Source organism: Psammomys obesus, unplaced genomic scaffold, assembly GCF_907164565.1.
Source record: "Psammomys obesus unplaced genomic scaffold, mPsaObe1.curated_primary_1811, whole genome shotgun sequence".
Lineage (NCBI taxonomy): Eukaryota > Metazoa > Chordata > Mammalia > Rodentia > Muridae > Psammomys > Psammomys obesus.
This window is the reverse complement of record NW_026592118.1, coordinates 8303255-8309805: the sequence shown is the minus strand read 5'-3', so window position 1 is coordinate 8309805 and position 6551 is coordinate 8303255.

The window sequence follows — 6551 nt, the reverse complement described above, 5'->3', positions numbered from 1 at the left end:
GAGCCACCACATGAACTTTATAAAGCAACAAATGCTCTTAACCAGTAAGCCGTGGATCCAGGCTCAAGAACTTTCTGAATCTTAAGGAGCCTCCTTTAAAATGTCTTGAGGAGCTTCAGAGGAAATTGCTATGTAACAGGAGCATGACCAACTCATGGCTTTTACCCCTGATCTGGGCCTTCCCCAAAAGAGGGCAACAAACTCTGTCTCCAGACTACTCCCACCCAATGACTGAGCATGGAATGAAGGTCAGTGGATGCCCACCAAGATACAGAGTTCTTCTCATGAACAATTTGGAGTCCATGGTTTTCTGTCTCCAACACCTCCTCAGAACTATGTTAAACCCTGAATCTCTTCCTACTCACTTTTCTCTTCTTTAAGCAATGTCAGACCTTCTTCATGACCTCCTTGGATTATTGGTGTTCCTGTTTTATTCCCAACACCCTTCTCAAAAATTTCCATTGAGTAAGTATCCAATATTACAGGCTATGTTTTGGCATCTGCATAATAGAGGGCGTGAACTCCCTGGTTTAGTCTCTGGCTCACTTAGCGGCTCATGCTTTCTTGTACAACTTGAGACCACCTGCCTAGGAATGGTACTGTCCACAGTTGGCTGGTCTCTCATCATCAATTAGCAGTCAAGGCTGTCATCCACAGACACATCCACAAACCAATGTTATCTAGACAATTCCTTAACTAAGACTTTCCTCTCAGATGATTCTAGGCTGTCATATTAATAATTAATGCCGATATGTACAGCCACTTGAGTGTTCAGGGGCAGACTGGCAGGTACTTGCTCTATTTGGCTTCAAACTCACTGTGGTAATCATCTCATCTTCTAGATCCTTCTCATTCTCTGGATTGTTCTGTCTTCAGTCGTGTCTAGCTTGTTCTCTCTTCAACCTGTTTTTGCAAAACTCTCCTGATAAAAACTGCCTCTGAATTCCATGAACTGAACTGCCATGAACTCACCTCTACTGCACTGTCTCTCAACTCACTGATTCAATTGAACTGCCTGAACAGAATCTGTATGCCCCTGTCTCCTGAGTGCTGGGAATACAGGCGTACACCACCACTCCTGGACCTAAGCTTTTCTTTACCTGAAATTTGCTCTATACCAGGCTGGCCTTGAATTAAGAGATTTGCTTGCCTCTGTCTCCTGGGAATAAAGGCGTGTCTGTATTACCCAGAGGTAATAAGCCTTTGGATGTGATCTCTTGCCAGAGCAGCCATGTTCTGAATTAAGATTCTACCAGGACCTCCCATTTTTTCAATGATGAGTCTATTAATTTCCTAGTAATCATTTTGTAATAGTTAATTTTAAAAGTTGGTTTGCATATATTGTTTATAACAAATTGATAAAATTTTTCATTTAAGTTATCAATTGCAACAAAAGTAAATTATACTAAGTATCATTAATACCTATTTTTATTATATTGCCAACTTATTCCTTGAGTCATTAAAGTTAAGCATCTACTTTGCAAATTTATTTTAGATTTACTTTTAAATCTAAAAAGATGTGTGTGTTGCTCAGGGTTCTCTAAGAAAAGGATTGATACGATGATCTAATGTGTCTTTATGTGTTAGTAAGGGATTTATTGGAGGTCTGTGGTCCAAGTAGTTTTACAATGGCTGTCTCCTGAAAAAAAAGCCAAGAATTCAGTAGCTGTTCAGTCCACAAGACTCGATGTGAGAGTAGTTGCTGCCTGGTGCTGTGATCCCAGAGAGGTCCTAGAGAGCAGCCAGTTTTTAGTCCACATTGGAATCCTGAAGAAGTATGTTCTAACACTAGCAAAGGCTGGGTCAGGATAGATGAGTTTGCCAGTGAGAATGAGGGCAGACAGACAGCACAGCTCCCTTCTTTCATATTCTTTTATGTGGGCCGCCATGAGAAGGTGTGACCCATATTTAAGGTGCATCTTCTGACTTGAAATGGTCCAAATTTAGGGTGGGTCTTCCCGCCTAAATTAATAGAACCAACAAAAATCCCTCACACGTGCACCTGGTTGCCTGGGTTTGGGCTAATTCCAAATGTAGTCAAGTTGACAACCAACGTTAGCCATTATCACGTGGGTCTCTGTGTGTAGACATGAATGTTAATGTCCCCGAGACCAGAAGACAGAGTCAGATCCTCTGCAGTTACTGTATCAGGAGGTTGCGAGCTTCCTAGTGTGGATGCTGGGACTGATCACACTGTAAGAGCGGCGAGAGCTCTTCACCTCTGAGCTAGGCCACAGGTGTGGTTTCTTGATCATATCTCAGAGCTCTTGGGTGTCATGAGTATGTTTTTTTCATTGCTGTCTGAAAGTAGTATTTTCAGTCTAACTGGATGTCTATGTGTAGAAAAATGCAAATAGATCCATATTTATCATCCTGCACAAAACTAAAGTTCAAGTGGATCAAAGACCTCAACATAAAACCAGACACACTAAACCTGTTAGAAGAAAAAGTGGGGAAGAGCTTTGAACTCATTGGCACAGGAGACAACTTCCTGAACAGAACACCAACAGCTCAAGCTCTAAGATCAACAATCAATAAATGGGACCTCATGAAACTGAAAAGCTTCTGTAAAGCAAAGGACGCCGTCATCAAAACAAAATGGCAGCCTGCAGATTGGGAAAGGATCCTCACCAACCCTATATCTGACAAAGGGCTAATAACAGAATATATAAAGAACTCAAGAAGTTAAAAAGGAATAAATTATGTAATCCAATTAAAAAATGGGGTACAGAGCTAAACAGAGAATTCTCAATAGAGGAATATTGAACGGCAGAGAAATACTCAAAGAAATGCTCAGCCTCCTTAGTCATCAAAGAAATGCAAATCAAAATGACCCTGAGATTTCACCTTATACCCACCAGAATGGCTAAGATCAAAAACTCAAGTGACAGCACATACTGGAGAGGATGTGGAGAAAGGGGAACCCTCCTCCATTGCTGGTGGGAATGTAAACTTGTACAACTACTTTGGAAATCAATCTGGCACTTTCTCAGACAAATAGGAAGAGTGCTTCCTCAAGATCCGGCTATACCACTCCTAGGCATATATCCAAAATATGCTCAAGTATACAACAAGGACATTTGCTTAACCATGTTTGGAGCAGCTTTATTTGTAATAGCCAGAAGCTGGTAACAACACAGATGTCCCTCAATGGAGGAACGGATGCAGAAATTATGGTACATTTACACCATGGAGTACTACTCAGCAATTATTTTATTTTATTATTTTTATATTAATCACAGGTTATTTACTTTGTATCCCAGCTGTAGCCCCCTATCTCATTCCCTCCCAATCCCACCCTCCCTTCCTGCCCCTTTCCAAGTCCACTGATAGGAGAGGCCCTCCTCTCCTTCCATCTGACCCTAGCTTATCAGGTCTCATCAGGGCTGAGTGCAATGTCCTCTTCTGTGGCCTAGCAAGGCTGCTCCTCCCTCACGGGGGTGGGGGTTGGGGGGAGGTAAAAGAGCCAGCCATTGAGTTCATATCAGATATAGTCCCTGTTCCCCTTACTAGAGAACCCACTTGGATACTGAGCTACCATGGGCTATATCAGAGCAGAGGTTCTAGGTTACATCCATACATGGTCCTTGGTTGGAAATGCAGTCTCATGAAAGACTCCTGTGCTCATATATATTAGGTCCTTGTAGAGCTGCTGTCCTCTCCAGGTCATACTAACTCCCCCTTTTTTTCATATGATTCCCTGCACTCTGCCAAAGGTTTAGTTATGAGTCTCAGCATCTGCTTTGACACACTGCTAGGTAGAGTCTTTCAGAGGCTCTCTGCGATAGGCCCCTGTCCTGTTACTTGTTTTCTCCTACTTCCAATGTCCATCCCATTTGTCTTTCTAAGTGAGGACTGATCATCGTACCCGGGTCCTCTTTCTTGTTTATCTTCTTTAGTTGTACAGATTTTAGTATGTTTATCCTATCTTATAGGTGTAGTACTCACTTATAAGTGAGTATATGCCGTGTGTGTCTTTCTGCTCCTGGGACACCTCACTCAGGATGATCTTTTCTAGATCCCGCCATTTGCCTGCAAATTTCATGATTTCTTCATTTTTGATTGCTGAGTAGTATTCCATTGGGTAAAAGTACCACAATTTCTGTATCAATCTGGGTTGTTTCTAGGTACTGGCTATTATGAATAAAGCTGCTAAAAACATGGTTGACAGGGGTCTTTCATGAGACTGTTTCTCCAACCAAGGACTGTGTGTGGATATAACCTAGAACCTCTACCCGAATATAGCCCATGGTAGCTCAGTATCCAAGTGGGTTCTCTAGTAAGGGGAACAGGGACTATTTCTGACATGAACTCAATAGCGAGCTCTTCGACCCCCTTTTCCCCCCCACCGCGGGAGGAGCAGCCTTGCTAGGCTACAGAAGAGGACATTGCAGCCAGTCCTGAAGAGACCTGATAAGCTAGGGTCAGATGGAAGGGGAGAGGTCCTCCCCTATCAGGGGACTTGGAAAGGGGCAGGGAGAAGATGAGGGAGGGAGGGTGGGATTGGGAGGGAATGAGGGAGAGGGCTACAGCTGGGATACAAAGTAAACAACCTGTGATTAATATAAAAAAAATAAAAAGTTAAAAAAAAAGCATGGTTGAGCAAATGTCCTTGTTGTGTACTTGAACATCTTTTGGATATATGCCTAGGAGTGGTATAACTGGATCTTGAGGAAGCGCTATTCCTAATTGTCGGAAAAAGCGCCAGATTGATTTCCAGAGTGATTGTACAAGTTTACATTCCCACCAGCAGTGGAGAAGGGTTCCCCTTTCTCCACAACCTCTCCAGCATGTGTTGTCACTTGAGTTTTTCATCTTGGCCATTCTGATGGGTATAAGGTGAAATCTCATGGCCATTTGGATTTGCATCTCTCTGGTGGCTAAGGACATTGAGCATTTCTTCAAGTGCTTCTCTGCCATTCTATATTCCTCTACAGAGAAATCTCTGTTTAGCTCTGTTCCCCATTTTTTAATTGGATTGCTTGATTTATTGCTTTTTAACTTCTTGAGTTCTTTATATATTCTGGATATTAGCCCTCTGTCAGATATAGGGTTGGTGAAGATCCTTTCCCAGGCTGTAGACTCTGGTTTTGTTCTGACGACAGTACTACTCAGCAATTAAAAACAAGGAAATCATGAAGTTTGCAGGCAAACAGTAGGATCATCTTGAGTAAGGTAACTCAGAAGCAGAAAGACACACATATTGTATACTTACTCATAAGCGGTTATTAGACATATGATATAGGATAAGCATACTAAAATCTGTACAACTAAATGAAGCTAAGCAAGAAGGAGGTCCTTGGGTAAGACAACTCAATCCTCATGCAGAAAGGCAAACAGGATAGATATCAGAAGTGGGAAAAAACAGTGAACAGGACAGGAGCCTCCCACAGAGGGCCTCTGAAAAACTCTACCTAGCAGGTATCGAAGCAGATGCTTAGACTCATAGCCAAACTTTGGGCAGAGTGCAGAGAATCTTATAAAAGAAGAGGGAGATAGAAAGACCTGGAGGGGAAAGGAGCTCCCCAAGGAGAACAACAGAACTAAAAAATCTGGGCACAGGGGTCTTTGCTGAGACTGATATTCCAACCAAGGACCATGCATGGAGATAACCTAGAACCTCTGCACAGATGTAGCCCATGGCAGCTCAGTGTCCAAGTGGGTTCCCTAGTAAGGGGAACAGGGGCTGTCTCTGACATGAACTCAGTGGCTGGCTCTTTGACCACCTCACCCTGAGGGAGGAACAGCCTTACCAGGCCACAGAGGAGGACAATGCAGCCAGTCATGATGAGACCTGATAGGCTAGGGTCAGAGGGAAGGGGAGGAGGACCTCTCCTATCAGTGGACTAGGGGAGGGGCATGGGAGGAGAAGAGAGAGGGAGAGTGAAATTGGGAAGGAATGAGAGAAGGGGCTACAGCTATGATACAAAGTGAACAAACTATAATAAAAAAATAAATTAAAAGAAAAGAATAACAAAAAGAAAGTATTTTCTTACTTTTGTTCTGTAGCCCTAATTGTCTCTCCTCAGTATAATCAAGTCTATTGGTGATGTTTCTACCTCTAAGCTTGAGCTCAGACTAAAATATGTCTTTAAGAGTAACAAATAACTAATCATACCTTGAATCTCAAAAAAAAAAAAAGACAAGAAAGGCTAAATAAACATCAGAGAAAGAAAAATTAATTTTCTAGTTCTAGTTCTTTCATTGGTTTATAATTTTTTTTTTGTGCTGGATAGGCATATAAATATATTCAGTAGTGAAAATTCTAAATCCAGTGTGAAGCTCAACAGCTTCAGAATGGCTCATCTAAGTATAAAAACACGCTGAAATGTACAGGCTCTGAATTTGGTTAATTTAGTTAGTGTGTGATGTTTATTTTATTGGCAAGCTTTTTAATAACAAAGTTTATAAAATTAAACATTTTTAAAGTCAATAAACAACATAAAATATTCTTTAAAAATAACAGAAAGAAAAAGAGAGGTCAACAAAATAGTTCAGTGTGTAAAAGCTCTTGAGCAGGCATGGTGACCTGGAATTCAAACCCTGGAACC